This window comes from Pteropus medius, unplaced genomic scaffold (genome assembly GCF_902729225.1).
Source record: "Pteropus medius unplaced genomic scaffold, Ma_sr-lr_union100, whole genome shotgun sequence".
NCBI classification, from domain to species: domain Eukaryota; kingdom Metazoa; phylum Chordata; class Mammalia; order Chiroptera; family Pteropodidae; genus Pteropus; species Pteropus medius.
The window spans coordinates 4,282,183-4,306,923 of NW_024349800.1; the positions used below are offsets into that span (position 1 = coordinate 4,282,183).

The window sequence follows — 24,741 nt, forward strand, 5'->3', positions numbered from 1 at the left end:
ATGGGACTACATCAAACTAAAACGCTTCTGCTCAGCAAAAGAAGCCATCAAGGTAAAGGGACAACCATTCGAATGGGAAAATATATTTGCAAGCAATGCCTCCGATAAGGGCCTAATATACAAAATATAGAAAGAACTCATACAACTCAATAACAACAAAAAAAAACCCCAAATTATCCAATCAAAAAATGGGCAGAGGGCCTGAACAGACACTTGTCCCTAGAGGACATACAAATGGCCAACAAAAATATGAAAAGATGATCAACATCACTAGCTATTAGGGAAATGCAAATCAAAACCACAGTATGATACTGTCTCACACCTGTTAGAATAGCTATAATCAACAGGACCAGTAATAACAAATGTTGGAGAGGATGTGGTGATAAAGGAACCCTCATATACTGCTGGTGGGACTGCAAATTGGTACAGCCACTATGGAAAACATGGGGATTCCTCAAAAAACTAAGTATGGGGATTCCTCAAAAAACTAAGAATTGATCAACCATATCATCCAGCAATCCCTCTACTAGGTATTACCCCAAAGACTTGAAAACCTATATCTGAAAAGATATTTGCACACCGATGTTCATAGCAGCATTATTCACAGTGGCCAGGACATGGAAGCAATCGAAGTATCCTACAATAGACGATTGGCTAAAGAAGATGTGGTACATATATACAATGGAATATTACTCAGCCATAAGAAGAGGTGAAATACTGCCATTTGTGACAACACCGATGGACCTCAAGATAATCATGCTAAGTGAAATAAGCCAGACAGAAAAAGTTGAAAATCACATGATATCACTTGTATGTGGGATATAAACCTAAAAGCAACAAATGAACAGGACAAACAAACAGAGACTCATGGACATGGACAATAGACTAGTGGTTACCAGAGAGTAGGGGGTGGAGGAGGAGGGGAAAGGTATTTGGGATAAAGAGGGTCAAATATATGGTAGCCAAAGGAAACTAGACTTTGAATGGTAAACACACAATAGAATATACAGATGTCAAATGATAATGTACACCTGAAAATCATATAATTGTATTAGCCAATGTTACCCCAATAAACTTAATTAAAAAAAAAACAGATTACTGAGCCCCATTCCTTGAGTAGCTGACTCAGTAGGTCTGGGAGGGGGCCTGAGAACTTGCACTTGTAACAAGTTTCCAGGTGATGCAGTTATTGTTTGTTACTTTGAGAACCACTAGGCTGGATTATTCTGAGACAAATTATCCCAGGGAATGGATGCTTTGGCAGAGGAAAGAGTGATGCTTTGGCTTTTGAGTTCCCAAAGCCTAGACTGTCAAGGGAATGAAAAAATTCAGAGCATACTCAATGCATTGGGGGGAAAAAATTGAGGATTCAAATCAAGGCCTCTTGTACTCAAAACTACAGAATGGTTTTTCATAGTAGAGGGGAGAAGGAGAGAGTCAGAGAGGAAATCAGGAGGTAGAGAGTTTGTGGATGTGAACATGAAAGGACCACATGGACAGGGGATGAGCCAACTTCTGCTCACCATACGGTTTCTATCTGTGCAAATGTTGTCCTTCACTTGCAACCAGGAGTTTTTGGGAAATGAGTCGTTGTCTGTGGGCTTCCCCGCTCTGTTTTAAGGGCTTTGCTGTCCTCTTGCTGTTGAGGAGTGAGGATCTTCTTCAACAGGGTCTCATGGGAATAATGCCCACTTGTGCCCCAAGGCTTGGCTTAGTCCCTGTGCGTTGTCCAGAGCATAGGGTAACTATATCAACAACTCCCACTTCCACATCCAAAAACATCTTGCCATGATAAAGGATTGCAGCTTTGATCCAAGTACCCAACATCCTCATTTAACATGTAACCCCATAAACTTGTCTCCTTAGAGTTTTTCTCCCAAGCCTCCAACCTGAACATGGGTAGGTGGTGGATCTGAGCCTTGTGGGGCAGGTACTGAAAACAGGAGGGACCATTATCATGCTGGGTGCTTTTCCATATATATCTCATTGAATCCCCACCACAGTCCTGACAGGTAGCATAATAAAACCAGTTTAACAGAGGAGAGAACTGGGGTTCGGAAAGCGGAAGTAACAGGTTCAAAGTCGTACTCCGAATGTTGGAAAAGTCCACACACCATGAAGATTCTTTACCTGCCAAGATGTTTTTAAACTCCAGACATCTCCTATCCCTCAGGGCAGTGATGGCATCTTCTCTTTTGTGTGCTGACCTTGCAATGCATTACACACAGCCCAGGTCTTGTCAAAGGAGGGTGAGTGCCATGCTTGGAAACTTGACCTGGACCAATTAACAGTGACAAGAACTGAACTGGAGCTGTAGGAGTGAGTCACTTACTAGCTCATGGTTTCCTGAGCAAGAGACAACCCCTAAGTTTCCACAACTATAAAATGGGGATAAGGTTATGTGCCTTGTAGGACTGTTGTGAGAGCCAAAGGAAATAACATTTGAAAAAAAAGAATTTCTGACACCTGGGGAAGGAATGGGAAGACTCAGAAAAATTTATATTTTGTTGACTCCTTTTCCTGGCTGCACAACCTGATATTTCTATATCTGAGTTTCTTTGTGGGGTTGGGAGGATTAAGTAAAAAACTTTAGTCTACGGCCATGCCACCCTGAACATGCCCGATCTCATCTGATCTTGGAAGCTAAGCAGGGTCGGGCCTGGTTAGTACTTGGATGCGAGACCGCCTAGCAAGACCAGGTGCTATAGGCGTTAAAAAAATAAATAAATAAAAATAAAAATCTTTAAATGATGGTGTTTGCCTCAGTACCATTAGACCCTTAACAAAGTGAATTTCCTGGTCCTTCTTCCCTTTTAATCCTAAATGATCAGTAGATGATTAATGGGATGGATGGATGGATGAATAAAATGGTACCTACAGGTTTTCCCAAAACACTGTGTCTGCTTTCACTTACATCTATTTTAGCACTCATAGAAAACCCCTGGGAGATGGATATGGTTTTTCCTGGTCTACAGATAAGGAAACCCAGAAACGAATGCTCAGTGAGGTTGAGTGATTTGTCCAGGATTCATCTGCTGGGAAGTAGCAACACAAATTTCAAGTCTAAGTCTGTTTTAGTTTGAGAAAAAGGAGGAATAAAGAGAGAATAATCAAAAGAGTGAGAAAAAAATGATGTTTGCAGTGGATTTCCAGAAGTAGAAAATGAATAGAAACTAACAGGACTGAATTTACCATATATTACCTTCTGCATTCTTCTCATTTACATTGTTGTTAATGATTTATGCATCTATGACTTTATTCATGTAAAAAATTTAAAGTATAATTTATATATAGTAAAATTCTTCAAGTGTACAGTTCTGTAAGTTTCGACAAATGCATACGGTTTTGTAACCACTTCCATAATCAAGATATAGAACACTTCTATTCCTTCCCCGTGCCCCCCCCGCCATCTCCCCTCCCCCCGCCTTCGTCTCCAGTTTACCAGCCCTTCAACCCCTGGCAACTACTAATTTGTTTTTAGACCTCATAGTTTTACCTTTGTAAGAATATTATATAAATGGAATTATATGATATTTGTCCTGTTGAGTCTGACTTCTATCATTTGGCATATCTGCATAGTACATCTTCAAATGTTTCTTAGGCTCAGTTCCTTGGTTGTAATTCTTGTAAACTGTTTTTTTTTTTTTTTTTTGTTCTTGTTCTTTAGGATGCAGAGAGAAAAACTCTGTAATTTTCCAAAGGCAATTTCTCTTTACACAGTGGGAAAATAAAGGAAAGGTGGAGGGAGAAAGGAAGATTTCAGTTGTATTTTTTTCCAATCTTCTATGCCCTAGGATATACAGCAGAGAATCTGGTTAACTTTTTATAATGTCAGATATGAAAACCCACATAATCCTATGTCATCAATTATTCCTGATTAAAACTTCAGGAGACTCCTAGGAATTAGGACAACTAAAGAGAAATGTCTTGATTTTAAGCAACACAAAGACTAACTCCTTTAAATAAGGTACTTGCTTGGAAGCTAGGTGAGGTGGTGAATTAATTAGAGGTGAGTAGGGCAGATGGGAGATAGATAACAAGGATAATGGAGGGTGCAGACTTTCATTGGCCAGGAGACATGGAGACCAAAGAATAAGTTTTGTATCCATCTGTCTATTCATTAACCCATTCATCATTCATCTATCCATTCATATATTCAACAATTATTTTCTGAGCACATATTTTACATGAGAGTGAACAAGATAAGTCCTCCTGCTCCTCAAAGGGGTCACAGGTAGGCTTTCAGATACAGTTGTGTAGGGTATACACTGTATAACTCTGTAAAGGGGCCACCCTTTACATCATTGTTTCTTGTGAGTTGTGCAATGTATAACCTGTGCAGCTATGCCACAATTTAAAGGGGAAAACAAACAATCAAGCAGGCAATTATGGTATAGTAATTAAGATAAGAAGGGAGACTGTGGGAGAAGAGACACTTAATCAAGTCATTGGACGTGGAGGTAGGTTTCAAATAAGGTTTTCTGGAGGAAATGATAATCTAAACTGAGCCCCGTGGATAAATAGGAGTTAGCCAGGTGAATGTGTGGGAGGGAAGAGTTCCAAACAGCTTTTGAAAAACAGCTTTTGAAAAGCCCTGGAGGCAAGAGAAAGCTTGGTATATTTAGGGATTTGCAAGCAGTTTATGGAATGAGAGGAAGGGATTGGGAAGGAATATGACAGGTGAGTTTAGAGAGGGTGGCAAGGGCCACATATTAGAGGATTTTGTAGGCCCAGCTCAGGAGCGCAAACTTTTTCCTGAGGCAAGTGAGGACTGGCTGAAGGAGGGATGTGGTCAGAGGTACTCTTTAGAATGATCACTCTGGCTACTGTGTGGAAGATGGGTTGGAAGAGGACTAGACAGGCAGTGTTGAGTTTAGTTAGGAGGCCGAGGCAGTAATCCAGTGCAAAATGAGAGGGCCCAGAGTAAGGTCATGGTAGTGCGTTTAGAAAGAAGGGGTTGGAGATGAAATGTTAGGAGGTAGAATGTCAGAATTTGGTGATTGGTTAGATGCCAGAAATGATAGAAGGATGAGGAATGAAGAGTGATCCCTGAGTTGCTGGTAAATAGTGAGACCATTTACTGAGCTGAACAAAGGAGGTGTGGCATTCATAGGTACAGTGATGAGCTTCATTTTGGATATGTTGAGTTCGAGGTGACTGTGGGATCCACAAGTGGAGATGATGGTAGTATATATAGCTCTGATGTTCAGGAGGGTAATATGGGGGTACTCACACTCCCACAGTCATTGGAGTTGATCACCCACGGACCTTGTGAGGAATGAGAGGAAATGAAGACCTAGATGAGAACTACATAAAGTACCGAGATGTATGGGAGAGACTAGGTCAAGGAGAGAGACTGAGGAGAGTGACATCATTTTTTCCCTTTGTCCTGCTACTTTCTCGATTGCCAAGTTTGGCTTTGGGCAAAGTAGAATGAAGTCAGAGTGATCTCTGAGCTCTTAAAATATTCATCACTGCACTCTCAACTTTTGGCAGATAGCCTGGCAAATAGAGGTATTCGTCGAATGTTAGTTTTAAAAAAATAATTGAATAAATACATTAAAAAGTGTAACTATAAAGCACTGAGACTTTGAAAACAATATACCAGTGTTTATATATCCAAAAACATGTTCTCTGCAAAGCAGTTGCCTTTGTGAATATTTATATCCATTTTGGAAAGGCCTTTCAAAGTATATAAGCAAAGACAGATACCATGTAGGAAAAGATCTGTATATTTGACTACATGAAAGTAAAAAAGCAATTTAAAAAATCATTAAAGATTGAAAGGCAGCTAACAAATTAGAGGAAGTGAAATACATGACACACAAAGGGTTCGCTTTTTTCGTATATGAACATTCCTTTAAAAAACAACATAAATATTTCAATATAAAAATAAGCTAAAGTCATGAACAGGCAACCCACAAAATAACAAATGCAAATAAATAAATCTATAAAAACTTACATCTTATTAATAATTAAAACATGCACCTTAACATAACATTTTTTACTTACCAACGTGGCAATGAATTTTGAAAGTTTTTAAAAAAATGCACATAAACTTGGTCCAGAAATTCTACTTCGAGAAATTTATATTAAAGAAATAATCAGGGATGCATAAAAATATATATAAATACAAGACTATTCATTGCATCATAATTTTAATGGCAACAAAATTGGAAACACAAAAATAATAACAGGAAATTACAAATAATTTGTTTTTGTTTTTGATTTTTTTCTATTTTCTACTTTCTACAGTAAAAATAAACAGCCTTTGCAATATCAGAAAACAAATACATACTATTTTCTTTTTGCAAAGGAAAAAAGTCACCTTGACTATAAATATTCTTTTTGAGGCCTACCACTATTCAAAACCTTCCAGGGACTCCTATTTATCAGTCTTAAGAGCTAATTTCTGAGCTACTTAGGAAATTGATCTTATTACTCTATAGTCACCATTTCATTTGGATCAAATACAGCCGTGACTTAGTTCCATTGCCCACCTTATTCGTCTGCCTCTATACCAAATGACTTTAGGGTCTTGTAAAAAATCACAATCTCAAAGTATGAAAATTCCCCTTCACTGAAGAAATACAAAGGAATATTGTATGGATTTTAGGAATATATATATATATATATGTATATATATTCTTACATGTATATTTTTATGCTTATCATGGCACTTGGCATATGGAACTCAATAAATAGTAGCAGTTGTTATTCTCATTTTCTTATTTTGTTTTATTTATTTCCGCAGTTGTCTAGGAGGCCAGATTGCCGAGGCCAGATGGGTGAATTCTCCAGCCAATGCTTTTGCTGAAATACTGACTCATTCTATCAGTATTTTTGGGTGGACACTCCGTAGCCTCCTACCTTAAAATGTCAAGATTCCAAGACCCAGAGAAGCAAATGAATAATGTCCAATTAACTGCCCTAGCGACATCCATGAACTGTGGGATTGGACATTGTAATTCTTCAACACTTATCAATAAATTATCTTTAAGATAAAAGGCTGAGTTTGAGGCCGAGCCTTGGTCTGCTCTCCTTTGCCATTTGGGGGTAAGGAGGGGAAGTGCTGCCTCTCTTGCCTGGTAGTACCATTTGGAAAAGACTGTGGATTACACAAATGTCACCATTAGCCTGTCTCCCCCAGTTCCAAAGCTGGGTCTGGAGGGGGAAGAGAAATCAGTGAATCTAAGCTCTATCATAGTTGCATGACCTTGAGTAGTCACTTTCTCTCTCTGAGTTTCAGCTTGTTAAAATAAGCATATAGTAATGGCTATTTCATTGGGGTATTATATGATGAATTGAGGTAGCAAAATAATCACCTAAAATAAGGTCCGATACACTGCAGATTCCACAGATGTTATCTCTAGTATAAGATTCAAAGCACATGATTAAGCCTTATTTCCTGGGCGGGAGCGGTGGTTAGAGGTAGGTGTGTAAAGACATCGTAAATAGGACTGGATGGGGTTAGAAACTCTCTTTTCTTTCCTTGAAATGTCATCACTGCACTTCTCTCTCTTCTCTTCAATGAATTCAGTGCTGGGGCTGCCTCCTTAACAGGCAGGCTCTAGCCCCCTGGAAGACCTATTTCTTTTGGAGAGAGTAGAAAAGAGTAGAAGAAGGCTTGGAACACAGAGTCAAAAAAGCCAGAACCAGAATATAGAGCTGGAAAAAGGGAACCAGGGGTAGCAAATCATTTTTGTTTTGCATACCCAATCTGATTTGGGGAGTGGATTAATGTGCTGAAAAGGAATCTGGGGCTGCATTGAAGAATGAATATTTTCAATGGAGTATACAGATGTCGTGTTATAAACTTGTACACCTGAAATTTATATTACACTGTTAACTAATGTTACCCCAATAAATTTAATAAAATAAGTAAAATAAAAATTACAAAAAATTAAAAGAATGAGTGTTGTGATCAATTATCAATGTCTGCTGTTGGTTATGGGATAGGGAACCGGTGATGCATATGCCACATATTTGCCCCTCTGTGGTCTGGCAAGGTGCTATTCAATTGTGGTCCATGGATCAATGCTGATCTGTAAGCTGTCTGAACTGGTTTGCAACAAGGTAGAAATTGAAATTGAGAGTGTTTAGAAATTTATATAGCAATTTGACTGAGTAATTTTATTGAATCTATTAAATCTAACTGAATCTATTGAATTTATTGGCTAACAATAAAACATTCAGGCTTTTATTATGTATGTCTTTTTTCTTATTTTTCCTAGTAATTACTTCTATTGTATTTTATAAAATTGTCAGTCCACAACAGATTGGAAGAATAAATGGTACTTCACTAAAGAGACTTTAAGAAGCACTGTCTAAGAGCTTCAGGCAAAGGGACAAATGGAGTCCTTTCTGCTCCTATTTGAACTACCAAGCTTATTAGAATAGAAGACAACAGAGTAATAAAGAATGGGTATTGCTTAGTTTTCTGCAAATCTCCTTCAGGAACATGCAGCGATGCCTGGTGGAGAGGTCAGATGTTTGGGATCTTGGCTGCCTTTGACTCAGAGAATAGTCAGTAAACTGAATACTCTCTCTTTTTTTTTTTTGCCTTTTGTTTTCCTTAAGATTGATTGCTTTTGGGAAAACTGAGGCAGCTCAACAAATACAACAAGTTCTCACAAATATTTCTGATGTGGAATTGTTGCCATGTATATAGCTCCCGTGGAGAATATGAGAAGAAAATGCACACATGTGTATTTACATGCCTCATGTGTGGCAGGCCCTAAGATCCCCACTGAGTGAATGATACAGGTGGCAGGTGTGGTGGACTGCCTGCTATCTCAATTCTGGTTCTTAGAGCTAAGGGTACATTTATTTCCTCTATTCAACTTAGCTGTGGGTTTGGGCAATTTGATTTCTATAGCAGGCTGAGCAGTTTGTGGAATGACAATTACCAGTAAATCATTTATATTGAAATCATAAAATAAGAAGCCTATGGTGGAGAAAGCAGAGCAAAGCTGAAGGCTTAGCAGAAACTTGTAATCATGTGGGCAGACAATTCACGGGAAGGGTGGGTAGGTGGATGACAGCCCTGCCCCTCACCTGGGAGCTGTTCAGCTCCACCCAGAAGCAAGATTATCTTCTCTGTAGCTGAGGCTTTGCACCGTGGCTCTATTCTCAGGGAGTGTGGGACCAGTATTGATAGAGGTTGCATAACATAGTGGTCCATAGCCGGGATGGAATGAGACAGACCTAGGTTCAAATTCTGATCCACTGCTTACTAGCTTTGCCATCTTGGGCAAGCTGCCTTACCTTTGTGACTAAGTTTCCAGATTTTTAATACGAGGATAATATTAGGACCTCCTCCTAGGGTACTCAAAATCTAAACTCACAAATAGTCAGGGCCCACTGGGGCATTTCCTTAGCACATTTTCATGGGGTGGGCTCTAAAAAAAAGTTGAGCTAGATTGAATATGAGAGGCTATCTTGTCCAACTCTCTTATGTTTTCATTTGGGGAAACAGAAGCCCAGAGAGGGGAGTGAAATTACCTGAGATTAATTAGCCAATTAGTATCAGGATCGGGTCTAGATCCCAGGTTTCTTGACTTTCCAGCTGGTTAAGAAATTCAATACTTCTTTGTCATTCAAGTTCAAAAGTGCTCTGAAGGCAAAATGGTTTCCTAGTTTTTAGCTTACTTAGTTTCTGTAGCCAGGCTCTCAGCTTGATCCTGAGTGGGGCTTCAGATCAGAATCCCAGCTCACCAGAACATCAGTGTCTCCTGGGAAAGAGCTCATCCTAAGAGGGGTAGGCACCCAGCATAACAAGCTTGACTCATAGCAAATTGTGGTCCTCAGAGGGGGTTGTATGCACAGTGTGGTGGTTCTCCCTTGGTTCTGGGCTCAGTTCCAAACACTTGTGTCAAGGTCCTTGTAAAGGTGAGGATTGTAAGAGATATGTTTTATTAAAAATTCTGAATGTTTTGAGCATGAGCAGCACTGCTGTGTGACAATTCTCACAGAGGGTAGCACGAAAGGAGGTGAGAACCTTTCATTCCACTTGGCTGCTATATCGCAGGACAGCTTGATCACCTGGAGGCTTCAACTGTGGCAGAAGATATTGTTGTTCAGAGGAGACGCAGGGACAGTGTGGGGTTCATTCAAAACATAGCCCCTCCACATACTCAGAAGACTAAAAGGGCTGCTTAGTCAGCAGCCCCAAAGAGGACAGTGGACAGTGGACCCAGGGCTCTCTCAGCAATGCCTGCTTCCAAGGACATTCTGTGCTGTTCCCATGGGAACTCTCTGTTCCCATGGATATTATCTGCTCAATGCACTAGAGAGGGTGGCTGGCCACCATTCTCTTGGACACTATCTGCAAGCCCCCTTCCCCAGCTTGGGGATAAAATGTTGCTTGCCTTTGGCTGGATGCCTTTTCCTGTAGTTCCAACCAATCAAGTGCTGAAGCTTCTCTGTATCATGAGTAATAAATGGCATGTCTCATTCATCTGGTCCTCTTGTTGGTCCAGGTACAGGTTCCTGGCCTGATGCTACTGTGTTACAGACACCTAGTGGGTTCAAGAGAGAGCAGGCAGAGGCCTTCTATGGAGATAAGTCTATTTGTGATGTATTAGACACTGCTAGTTGACTACCGAAATACCATTCCCTCTTTGCTAACTGAACTACCATTTTGCTCAGAGGTAATGTGTCCAGCCCAGATTATGGATGTGGTCTAAGTCAATTATAACAATTCCATACTCCACTTTCCCAGGCTCCCTTAAAGTTAGGAATGACCACATGATCTAGTTCTGACCAATGCATCCTAAGTGACAATCTGGGGAACTTTGAAACTTTGGGAAAATATTCGGGGTATAAGCTTGCGGGTCTTGGCTCCTTTCTTTCCTGCTTTGAATGTAGATTTGATAACTGAAGCTGCAGCAGCCATTTATTTAGAATCTCTGTTAGGTGATTCAGGCAAAACAAAACAAAACAAAACAACCTCCTATTTGTTTATGCCACAAATGTCAGGTTTTTTGTTGTTGTTGTTCTTTGGGGTAGAAAGCAGTCCTAACTTAATAAATGAACACACATAAAGAACACATACTGGGAGATCCCAGGAATGTCAGTCTTGGAAGGCAAATGAGTTCTAAGAGAGCAATTTGGATTATAGTATAATATTTCAGTAATGAGCTCCAAAGCAAAAAATATTAATAAGAGGCATAGCATTGGAAAGGAAGCAACAAATATGTAACCATTTGTAGATATTTTGATTGCGTCTGTAAGGAATCCAAAAAATTCTATGCAAAAACAATTACATTAAGTGAATTTGAGGTCACTGGATGCAGGGTCAGTGTAGAAAAATCATTTCATTTCTAAATACTAGCAACAAACAAAAAATGAAATTAAAAAATCTATTTATAATGGCATAAAAGACAATTTAAGAACAAATTGAATTAACAATGTATAAGACCAAAGAAAACATTCCTACAAAACATCATTGAGAGAAATTAAAGATGATCCAAAAATAGAGGGATATTTCATTTGGAAGACTCACTATTGTAAAAATGACAATTCTTACCAAATTTACTGATAATTTTAATGTAATCCTAATTTTAAAAAATCCCACAGGTATTTTGGTAGAGATTAACAAGCTTAGGAAAGAGCAATTGCCAAAGCAATCCTGAAGAAGAACAAGACTGTGTTAATTACTAGAGTTTTGTTACCGTTAGATGTGAAGATGTAATATAAAGCTATAGTAATTAAGACAGCATGATATTGGTCCAAGGATTGGTCCCAGAATGGGACAGAGAAACAACTACATGGATGAAGCACAAACATTATTAGGAATAAAAGAAGCTAGACACAAAAGGTTATATATTGTATAATTAGATTTATATAAAGTTCAAAAATGGGCAAAGATAGTAGGATCTTAGATAGTAAGAAAATCAAATTGCTAGTTACCTGGGGCCGGGATTGAGGGTACAGGTGAGGTGGCAGCAGAGGTAGGGACTGGAATTGAGCAGGAGGGTAGTTCTGGGCTCTGATCATGTTCTGTTTCTTGATATGAGTATTGGTACTGAATTTTCACTTTGTGAAAATTCTTTGAGCTGTACCCTTATGACTTGTGCACTTTCCTGTATGTCTGTTATCCTTTTATAAAATGGTAACAGTTAAAATTTTAAAAGTGTGTGGGCTGATTGGGTTCAAATTCTGACTTGGACTGTTATTATTGTGTCCTTGGACAAGTTACGCAACATCTGTGTCTTGGTGTCTCATGTGTAAATTGGAGATGAAAATGTTACCTGCTTCATAGAACTGTTGCAAGGAGCAAATGAGTTTATTCATACATGTAAAACCCTTAAAGCTGTATCTGGTAACTAGTAAGCACTATCAAGATTGGCTATTCCTATTATGTGACTAATTTCCAACCCAAGCCAGGTCAGAAACAAAGGTTACACTTGATAGGGAAAGAACAGGAAAGAGATTAATGTCTGGGTTTTGTAGTTTAAATGATCAAAAAATCAAGATGGTCTCCCAAATTATTTCCTTGTATACTTGCTAGCTAAAGATTTTCCAAATCAAGATGGATTTGAGCAAAAAAAAAGATCTTGAAATCCACCATGGAGTCTAATTATTCACGAGCTTGTTAGCTAGTTCTGAACTTGAAGGAAAAAGTTTCCTCATTAAGCTTGCAAAAATTAAAAAAAAAAAAGGTAATTCAAATTATCTGCTCACTAATTTGTTAGCTGGCTAAAAGCCTAAAACTGAGTACTGCTCTCAGCTTTTTGCTTACAATTGCCTTCTCCAAGACCTTCTTAGTTATGGGTTGCTAAAGGGTAGACTCAGGATTTGTGATGATTCTAGGTCATTGCTGGCTGGAAAGACCTCACCTTGCCTTTCATCTGGCTATCTACCTTTAAGCCTTGTCTCTAATTATGAAAGGAAAGCTTTTGTCCTCCAGTAAGAGGGTTTTAAGGTTTCAGAGATCAGTCAGGGAAGGTAGAGAACGTTGTATCCTGGGAATCACCTTGGTGGAGGACATAGAACCATGGATACCTTACCGTGGAGGGACAAAGTAAGAGCTAATAACAATCCTGCTCTTTAGAACAAAAGCCTGCGGGCTGGTTCAAATGTCACCTGCTCTTTTTTTTTTCTAAAGATAGGAGATTAAATGACCACACCTGCTTGAAGCCTTTGGAACACAGGGCTTGTCTTTCCGGAACCCCGGGGCAAATTAAAACAGCAGAAAGCTCTGATACAAAACCAAAGCTGCTCAGAATAATGTCACTTTCTCTGGTACTGGCAACCTTTAAAGACAGTACATGCATTCATTTCTTTTTGGGGGGCCCTGCAGCCTTCTCAAAGTCAGTCCCTTTCCTAGCTAGAGAGAAATGGATGTGGGTACGGAGGAACAGCTGGGCTCAGTGGGGATAATTATTACACTGCATAGTCAGAGGAAAACTTTTTGTTTAAAGGCCAAAGTAGGCAGTGATCTATGAGGCTCAGCTACACAGAGTAAGAAGGAAAATAAAAAGTGGTTAAGAGCCAGTGTGGGGTTCCAACCCAGTTTTGCCAATTAATGGATGTGTGACCTTAAGGTTTGTGAACTTGAATCCCTTCATCTATTCAGAGGGTCTAAGAGTACCTCCTTCACGGGGTGGTGGTGAGAATTAAATGAGAAAATGTGTGGAGAGTACTTAACACACATTCTGGCACATGGCAGGCCCTCTATGAATGATAGCTTTTGTGTTTATTATTCATGTCAAGTGATGCCTCTCATGGATTCTGAAATTACAGCCAGTCTTTGACATCCCTTCTCCGCCTTGAGTCTTCCAAATGAATTTTGTGGTTGGAATGTTTGCCTGTCTCCGGTGGTCTGGTGTTCTAGTTAATCAAGCCATGAATGTCTGTCCCTTTGGAGACATTTCGCCAGGATAATTGGTAAGAAATTGAGTTAGGGGCTGCTACAGTTTTCTCAAGGTCATCCAATCATGCATCTCTCACGTCTGCCTGGGTAGCCTGGCTTTTGTTTCCATCTTCAAAAAGCTGTAAGCGTGGGTGTGAGGTGAGTTGAGACCTCAGCAGCTGCTCATGCCATTTGGAGAGGTGCCAGTGAGAGAGGGAGATGGCGCACGCCCACGTTTGTTTGCTTTTGTCTGTCCACAGCTGGGAGAATAAGAGCAGGGAGCTCTCTCCTAGACTATACCCTGTTTATACTGCCGGCTTGGCCCATTCGTGCTTGCAAATTCCAGATTTTGACCCAGCCTTATGCTACTTCTTTGTGCCTTATATCTGGGGTCCTCCCTCAAATAACGATAATATCAGTAATAATAATATCAGTTACCATTTTGTATACCCTTCTCACAAGGGATCACATACTGGCTTGGTCATTTATTAGCTCTATAAATTCCAACAATATGACTTACTGAAATCAGCGGTTCTCAAAACTTGCTATACAGTAGAATCATCTGAGGAGGCTTTAAACGTTCCAATGTCCAGGCCACACCTACTAATTACACCAGAATCTTTAGGGCAGGACCCAAGCATCAGCATTTTTAGCTGACACCCCTGTGCAGTGAGCTAACTCTCTAAGCTAGCTCCTTGAACTCAGTGTGGTCCCCAGACCAGCTGCATCCATATAACCTGGGAGCTTGCTAGAACTCCTAGATCTCAGGCCCCACCCAGACCTACTGAATTAGAATCCCCAGATGATTCTCCTGTACTTTAAAGTGCATGGGAAAAACACTGGTCTTATTATTAAATTACGAGTAATAATAGCCACTGTTTTTCTCAAACTTACCTGCTCATAAGGTTCACCTGGAGTGCCTGATGAAACTGCAATTTCAGTAGGCCTCACTCCAGCCCCACAGAATCAGAATGTCCAGGGTGAGAGTTTGGGAAACCATATTTATACCATGTTCCCCCCAGGTGATTCTTATAACCAGGCAAGTTTGGGAAACACTGAGTTTAATCCTCAAAGAATTATTGTCAGGATTAAGTGAGAAAATAAAGCTCTATTTTCATTATTATTATTATTATCGTTATATATTGAGGCTGTATTATTGTGTGATACAATGCTAACTGCTTTGTGTTAACTTTCATTGAATGAGATAAATATTTTTGTCTCCATTTTACAGAGAAAGAAACTTGAGTTTCAGAGAAGGAAAGTGACTTGCGCTAGGTCACACAGCTGGGGCATGACTTAAGCCAGGCTGACTCCAAAGCCTGAACTCACCACTCCCTGCTATCATAGAAGTTCAGTTTATGCTTTTCTTTCCTTTCAGAATGAATTTCACCTTCAAGTCAGCTATTAAAATTTCAGATTCATCTACCGATTCACATATCCACCCACCTGGTTTACTCATCAAATATTTTTTGAGCTCCTACTTGTGGGTGAGACACTGTGCTAGGCAGTGAGGGTGCAGCTGTGAACAACACTAGCATGGTTCATTGGAGTGTAGAGTTCAGTGAGGGAGACAGATGATGTACAGCTCATCCCACAAGTGGTTAATTAATTACAATTGAAACAAGTGCTAGAAACACAGCATACTTTGAAAGCACAAAATAAGGGACCCTAACCTAGTCTGTGGAGCCAGGGTAGGCTTCCTGGAGGAAGCCACGTTGATGATGCAGCTTGAAGGATGAGAAGGAGTTAGTGGGTGAAGAGGTGAGGGAACAGCGTAGCAGGCAGAGGGACCAGCATGTGTGAGACTTGATAGCATGATGTATAGACTCAGGCTCCCAGCTTCTGACACAGAGTTTTACTTACATGAATGCAGTTTCTGCCCTGCTACCAGAGTGAGGTAAAATACAGATATTTCCACTCCAACCTGCTGTTTAAAAATCCTCAAAAGTTCTCTTTCTCTGACTAGATCAAGTCCCAACACCTTGGCCAGAAATTTAAGATACTTTATTGTCTAACCACTGTCATCTTGATGATATAGATCTCATATTCTGGTCGTGTCAAATTATGACGGTTTCCTCAGTATCTTTTTTCAATGAGTCCATGTCTTATCATAAGTGACTCATGATCTATCTACCTGTCTACCTTTTTTTTCCTTCCTTCCTTTCTTCCTCCTTTCCTTCCTTCTTTCCTTTCTTCCATGCATCCATCTACCCATCCATCCATCTATTTATTTTGGAGGGAGGAGGGGACTATTCTACTCATTACAGAGTTTAAATGTTCTTCCTTTTTTCACCACTCTCCAGTTGGAGTTACTTGACTCATGCACTATGCTCCCATGATACTTCATTCATACTTTATTATAGTCAAGGCTGACTACAGACACATGGGTACCTCGGGCAGTGTTTTATCTAGGATAGGCCAGCTTATGCTTTAGTAGTAACAAATTAGCACTGAAATTTCAGTAGTTGAACTTAACAAAAATTTGTTTATTTTTTTTAACAACTATATTGAGATAAAACTCATACACCATAAAATCGACCCATTTAAATTCAATGTACAATGTTCAATTCAATAGCTTTTTTTTTTTAACCTTTGAGAAGATTCACTTTTTGCCTGTGTTACAACTAGAAACAAGGGCATCTTGTATTGGCTAATATGAGTATTAACATGCATTTATGGGATTTCATTAGATAGAGCAAATGACTTTTAATATGTTCAGAGCTGTACAACTATCGCTACTATTTAATTTTAGAACATTTCATCACCTCAGAAAGAATCCCTGTACCTATTAACAGTCTCTTCCTAGTCCCTCTCCCAATCCAGCCCTAGGCATCCACTAATCTAAGATTTGCCTATTCTGGATATGCCATATAAATGGCATCATGTAATATGTGGTCCTCTGTGTCCAGTTTCTTTCATGTAACATAATGTTTTCAAGGTTTGTCCATGCTGTATCACATGTCAATAGTTCTTTCCTTTTTATTACTGAATAATATTCCAGTTTATTATGTACCACATTTTATTTATCCAGTTATCAGTTGATTGACAGTTGTTTCACTTGAGTTTTTATGGACAAATTTATTTCTCGATTTGTCAAAGTCCGTTGAAACCTCATCCAACCCCCTTCCTGCTCCATGTGCTGACACTGAATGATGTAGGCAGCTTCAGTTTTCTGGCTCCACCAACTCAACACAAGACCTCCATATTCATCATGGCAATGGGAAGAGAAAAGCAGTGAGAACTCATATCTGCTCTTGGGTGCTTGGCCTAGAAGTGACACATGTTGCCTCTGTTTACAGTCTGCTGACCAGATGTAGTCACAAGGAGTCTGGATAGTGTACTCTTCCTGTGGGCTCAGAAAAAGGAAAAGAAGAACCAGATACTAGTGAGCACAAGTAATGTTTATCCCTGGAAGGCTAATAATTTGACATCCCTTCAAACCATTATTCTTAAAATATTTGTTAAAAGGGTATTTAGAGAAGAGGCTGAATGTTGTTGGGTGTTAAGAATGAAAACAAATAGGACTCCTCTTGGCAGTATTTAGTCTTTCCGTTGTCCAAGCAAAACAGCTCTGGAATCAAACTTACATCTCTATTTAGCATAACAGAAGGCCTGCCATTAATTTGAAACTTCCTCCCTAAACGATGTTAGGGACCCATAATTATTGGCTGTGCTTTTTAGGTGTCTTATCACCTACATAAGTGGTTCATCGGAGAATCCTTCCCAACTATCCACAGTACTCTCCTCAAAAGGAATTCTAAGGATGGAGTGGTAGAGACAGCTAACTGCCTACCTAACACCCATTCTCCTTATCTTCTTTCTGAGGATAGTATGGTAGCAAGAGTTAGCTGCCTACCTAGTTACCATTTTCCTTCTTTTTCCGTAATCACAGCACTCTGTTGGGAGTAACAATGTGCCCACATTAAAAACTATATTTCTTAGTCTCCCCTGAAGATAAGAGTGGCCAAATGACAATTCTTAGGTGGGGCTTCTAGGAAAGCTCTTCCAAAGCCATTGACCGTGCTGAGTCACCTCTCGTAATCTTGTCTCTTACTACTACTTGGAATATAGATGTGATGGCTAGAAATATAGCATTAGTCTTGTCACTAGGAGGTGATTTTGAGGATAGAAACTATTAGATAAACAGCATTGCTTGATAATGGAGCTATCACATCTGCCCTGAACTATTCACTTCCAGACTTCTTTTATGTAAAAGAAGCAGAAGAGAAAATAAAGATGTGTTTAAGCTATTGGAGTCGGGTCTCTGATTCAGCTGGTGTTAGTCAATCTTCAGCTCCAGGCTTGTGGCAGAGGAAATGATTTGAAGAAGTAAGGATAAAAGTTGGCCAAAATAGGCAAAGACAAGACAAGGACTTGCATCCTATGAACATGGGGGAAGCGTTGGGTTGCGAAGGGGAGGGGATGAAAAAGGGAGGGGCAAGTTAGAGAGGTTAGACAAAGGGGGGTTACTAGTTAGGAGAGTTGATTCAGAATCAGACAGTGCTGAGTTTAAATTCTGGCTTCACTCATTACTAGCTTTGTGACCTTGGGCATATAGTAGGTGTTCGATACAATGTAATAATAATATTAATAGTAAAGAGTTATATAACACTTTTGATGTGTCAAGTGCTGTTCTAAGTACTTTACATATATTAACTCATTGAATCCTCACGACAACCCTCTAAGGTAAATACCATTATTATCCCCATTTTCTTTCTTTTTTTCTTTTTTGCTTTGTATGTATGTATGTATGTATGTATTTATTTATTTATTTATATTTTATGTTCATTTCAGGTTTGCAGGACAATGGCTAGACATTTATATAATTTATGAAGTGATCCCCCCAATTACTCCAGCACCCATCTGGCACTGCATACAGCTATTACAATAATATTGACTATATATTCCCTATGCTGTACTCAACATCTCCATGACTGTTTTGTAGCTATTAATTTATACTTCTTCATCCCATTCCCATTTTCTAAATGAGCAAACTGTGGCACAGAGACTTTAGGTAACTTAACCAAAGTCACAGCTAATAAGTGTCAGAGACATGATTTCAACCATCTGTACTCAAAACTACATGTTATTAAGAAATTTATCTACTTAGCAAATTGATTGGGTTTTCAAAGTCTCCTAAATCCACTTGCTTTAAGTCCAAAGTGACACTGTACAAGTGACTATTTTGTTGACAAGGAACAGAGTTGATTACCTTCTCTGGCATATGCTTGCCCTAGTTCATAACAATGCAAAGTTGACAATAATTGCTATTATTGTGGTTAATTGAGCACATATCAAGCATCAAATGCCATTCAAGAGGTTTTCACTTTTGCTGTTTCCTAAAATTAGTATATTAGTCCTATGAGATAGGTAATACTATTTTTACTTAATAAATGTAGAATTCTGGCCCTAGAGAGTTGAAGCAACTTGCTCAAGGTTTCATGGGTAATAAGTGGAATCAGGACTCAGACTCAGGTGTAGCTGAAGGCAAAACTGGAGCTCTTTCTACCGAGTGACACTTTGTTTGTGGAGGGGTGGCAGGTTGGAAAGGCTGGGCAGAGAGTGTAAAGAGGTTGGGCATAGGAGAGAAGAGGCAGGAGGGAGGTAGGGAGGCATGAACAGTCAGTATAGGTTTAATGGGAACCAGACTCAGAGTTGCACGAATCATGGGAATTAGGGCTTTGGTGCCTGTGCTTAATTAATCTTCACTAGCCTCTCTGTCAGTGTAGCTATTAAGTTTTATTTATAAGCTTCTGAATCTCTAACAGCAAGTTGGTAGAGTAGAAAAATCAGAGGGCTTGGATACCTGTATTCTTTGTTCAGTATTGTCAATTATTTGCCCTGTATTCTCAAAAAAAAAAAAAATTTATTCCTGTGCTTTACTTTCTCTTAAAATAAAGTTAAGATTATTTAGGACAAGGCATTGGGAGGATCAGATGAGGCATTTGATTTCTAAATATTGCTTATTTGTATTTAATTAAATAGAACACTTATTATAAACTCAAAATTTGTCAGTAGCAGAAAAAATTAGAGGCCAAAGAGAAGTAAGAAGGAAAAAGAATGTAAATATCCTTTATGGTACCCACCATTCCTTGTCTAATCCATGCCAACATGCCCCCAATTTTCCCAGCTTTCTTTGCAGCTGGGGTTGCCATGTGACCCAGTTCTAGCCAAAGAGATAAAAGTGTAAGGCTTTTGCTTTTCTGGCTCCAATGAGCAGATGGAGCTCATGGCATCTCTTGTCCTAGAATGTAGGATGTAATGTGTGGAGCTGCAACCATCTTGAGACCACAGGGAAAGGCCAAGGGAACAGCACAGATGGCTGGCCTTGACAATGCTGTCTTGCTGAGCTAGTTCCAGCAACCACCTACCTCCAGACTTCTTATTTTGTGAAAAGAATAAACCCTTGTTATATTAAGCCACTGTTAGTCGGATTTTCTGTAACTTCTAACATAACTATTAACATTAATACACTCCCATCATCCAGATATCATAACCAATAACACTTCAGTATGCATTTTTTCAGATCCTTTCCAATGCATACATAGCAGAAAAATATTTTAAATTATTAAGAGGTCATTTCCTCCTAACACATGCTACCTCGTATCTTTTGCGTTCTACACCCACCATTTGGGCATTACCCATAGGAGACAACAATCAGCCTAGAAAAACAAAAAGCATAATTCTTGGTTACTCTTATTGTGACTTGAAAACATACAGCAGGGACAAAAGTTTGGAAGCCAAAGTACTTTTTGATTCACAAGAACTAGGATTTTTCCCCCACAGAAAACAAAATGTTTATCTACAGATTTATAACAGGCCAACTTCATATATAAAAGAGCAAAACTGGAAGCCTCAGAACACAGTGTGTTTAGACGATAAAACCTAGAAGAAAGAAGACTGTAGCTACAAAAATAAAAAAAAATAAAAAAAAAGAGAGAGAGATAAGAGTTGGAATATCTGGAGAGAAAACGGAGCATTGGAGGTATGAGACCAGAACTGACATATTAGCTAGGTTCTGAGAAAGAGCTCAGAGCTCTATCTCACCCGTAAGACTGGGAATGGGTATTAGGAATTGTAAATAGGTTTAGTGAGAATATGAAAACAGAAGATACTTGAGCCTCTCTTCTTATGATGCAAATTTGTTCAAGTTGCTCCATGTCAAACCTTGTACCTTAAGGGACAAAGTAGCCATAACGAGGGTGGAGATTGCAGGGCTGAGAGTATCCTTTCAGATGTGAGAAAGCATCTAAGACTCCCACCCCCACCATGGACCCCTGTAATGAGTCCCAAATGGGCTGAGAATGAATTGAGACAAGGTAGACAAAGAGTGCATGGACTTCTCAACTGACAGCCAGGACAGGACCACAGACATTTGCAGCAGATACCAGAGCTTATGATGGGGACCAGATAAGATGAACTGCAGAGGCCAGGGAAGAGCAAAGAATAGCACAGGACCAGATGCCACTTCTCTGGATTCCAGGATGAAACATCCGTCCATGAAAGTACTAGAGAAGCAAGGAAAGAACAGGGACTGGGAAGAACTTGAACTAACTGCCTTAAATTAAGAAGTGTCTGAGTTACTTTGAAACGCAAGATTAAGTTTTCTAAAATAGGCGGGAATGTGGGATGATAGTCTAAGTTCAATTTAAAGGAATAAATAAAGCTTAACTTTTTTAGATACTCCAGTACGTATTCTACACATTTTAGCTCACTACCATACCTACATACATTTATAACATAGATGTAATTTTTCCAATATGAAAGAATATTGTACAAATTGTTTTGTCAATTTCTGTTCCCCCCAAATATTATGAACATCTTTCTATATCTATAAATATTAATTTGTAATAGTCATTCTTAAACTTTTTTTGAAAATTTTAAGGATCTGATAAGAATTATATACACAGAAAAATGTACTATGTACCCCACAAAATTATCTGTGTGTAATTTAAAGGTTCTTGTTTAAGAATACAGGTTAAGAATTTCTTGTCTGTGATATAATTTTAATAACGGGATAGTTTATATTATATGGCCACCCCACAATTTATTCATCAACCTTCTATTGTTGGACATTTAGACTCCACTTTTTCTTTATTATAAATGATCTTTATGATAAATTCCTAGAAGTATTAAGGATGTTTCCACTGCAGGTTAACAGAATACCCAAATAAGAGCGATCAATTTTTCTTATATAATAAAAGATTCAAAAGAAGCAGTCTGAAGTAGACTCAGGAATGCTATCAAGGACCCATACTTTTGTTCTCTTTCTGCTCTACTCTGCTTAGCTTTTTGTCTTGTCACCTGATGGTTACAAAATGCCTGCTGCAGCACCAGATATCATATTCTTGTTTAAGGCAGGATGAAGAGGTTAAAGATAATACATTATCAAGAAAGCAGAGTTCTGTTTAAGTCTCAATAGCCAGAACTGGATTACATGTCTGTAGATCTCTAAGGAAGGCTGAAAATGTAAACATTTAGTTTTCCCAGACTTTTTTAGTGGGGGCAGTTAAGGGAGAAGAGTGGCAGTGGTGGGTTTTTGGTTAATCGGTCTGCCACACAGGGCCCAAGTTTCTGAGCATTTTTAAAGAGTTGATCTACAGAAGTAACATACTCGAAAGGGCTTTATAAACCAAAAAATTCTGTGCAAACTTGAAGTATATAATTTATTAGAAGCAATGCTGTGTTTCTCAGCAGATTGAATATGTAGTTTTATTGCTAATCCCTGGGCAACTGCTTTGCTAATTGGCCACCTCTGGTCAGAAAGACATTGTTAAAATATTCTTTTTATAGAAATAGCTTTTCTATACCCAGTGACCAAATTACTTGTTTATACCCTGTTCTGATATTTAGTCACCTACCGCTGGGGTGTTAGAGAAACAGCATTAGGCATGGGGTCCAAAGACCTGAATTTATTTCTTAGCTGTCATCTGAACACAAGGAAGACAGTTCTCCAGGCCTTGGGCTCCTTACCTGTAGGATGCGAAAAATAACTTCTACTCATGGCATTGCTAGGGGGACAACAGATTATGGATGAGGAAGTGCTGTGAAGTGGAATAGAAATACTGGTAGTTGTTGTTCAGCAGTCATTCTTACTGGCCACTTTGAGAACTATTGAATCAGAAGCAGCCTGTGGTTTGCTGGTAAACATATTCTCCAAGAAGAGGGGGGAAAAAACCCAAAACTTGATTTGTAGTGTTTGACGATATCCATGGAATAAATACTCTCACCATGGCTGATTGATTTCAAGCTACCAACAGTTTAAAAAACAACTGCGAAATTTCCAAATATTTAACACATCTTGTTAGCTGGTATAAGCCAGTTCTAGAATATCATTGGCCCAGAGCACAGAATCAGCTACCTTGTAGTAAAGGGTTCTGACTAGGCCAGAGTTAACATTTGGATACACCTGGCAGGTATAGTTATTTCATTTCATTTCATTCTCCCTTACTCCAATATCTATTTTTACACACACACACACACACACACACACACACTTGTGAAAGGGATTCGTAAACTCCAAAGACCATACTCATGCAAATTGTTTCATGAACCGATTTTTAGTTGTGAATAGTACTAGGCCTATAAAGAAGAGATTAGAATTACAAGTGGAGAGAAGTCATTGAGAACTAATCTGCATGTGCTATTCACTCAGTTGGTAAGTGATAGAAACCCAACTCTAACTGATTTAAGAAATAAAGAAAGTTTATTGGCTTGCAAAACTGACATGTTCAGGGATCGCTTCAGGCAAGGCTTGATCCAGGTGCTCAAACAACAAACAATGTAACCAGGATCTCAGGCAGGCTTTCACTTTACAGTGACAAAATGGCTACTAGCAGGTCCAGTATAGCCACCCTGGTGAAAACAGAGCACTTCTTTCCTGATAGGCCCAGTGAAACTCCTAGGAATTTCTGAGTTTTTCAGCTGGGGTCACGTGCTAATCTCTAAGCCAACCACAGTTAACCAGAGAAGATAGTATTCTCAGTGGCCAGCCCTGAGCTATGTGCTCATTCCTGGAGCTGGGGATGTAGTCTGCCTATATAAACCAATGAGCTGAGAATGACGACGCTGGTTCCCCAAAGGAAAAGTGAAATTCTGTTACTAGATGAAGAGAGGATCACTGCTTGGCATATCAAACCACCAGATGTCTATTGCAAATCTGATGCTCTTCCTGTTGTCTTAGGGATATCTGCATGGCATGAAAGACAGAAGTTCCAAATATAAATCAGATATCCTTTGGCTTCAGCAGCCTGTGGTGCCCAAGGAGGTTGTATTAACATTAATACTCATACTTTTTTCATTAAAAAATTTGCTTTTAAATGTGGGCCCTATGATATTTCTGAAAAGCCCTCTAGAGTATATCCATGTGGACTCACAAATCAGTCTGGTCACTGTTCCAGCAAAACTGTCCAGCCAGTGCTCTGCTGTTCATTGCTATACTCCAGAACTGGAAAGATGAAAAGTTTGTGGGCACTGTTCCCTGAGGCCACAGTCCAAATGGGAGAAGAAATGAACCATAAACACTATGTACTGAACACTTACTATAGACAAGGCATTTTACACACCTTTTCTCCTTTAATCCTCCCAACGACCCTTTGAAGTATGTATTATCACTTACATTTTACACACGATGAAGATCTTGTTTAGGCTAGCTCAGTTAGTAAGAGGTAAGATTTGATAATCAGGTCCTCTAATTTTTAGTCTAGTATTCTTTCTCATCTCCCTATCTACCTTTTAACCAGAATCAAGTCCAACCCAATTTGATGCTGTCCCCAACCCTAGAACAGTGCTTCCCTCACAAGAGATGCTCAATCAAAGTTGAATGAATATAAGAACTTGTACGTGTTTCTCATAGGGCCACTGGTCTGAAGGGGTGAATTTAT

At 39.2% G+C, this 24,741-nt stretch overlaps 1 pseudogene; it reads left to right on the forward strand.

Moving 5' to 3' along the window:
* The first annotated feature begins 2,592 nt into the window (after nt 1-2,592).
* LOC120622364 (uncharacterized) lies at nt 2,593-2,711 on the forward strand (annotated as a pseudogene).
* The last annotated feature ends 22,030 nt before the right edge of the window (nt 2,712-24,741 follow it).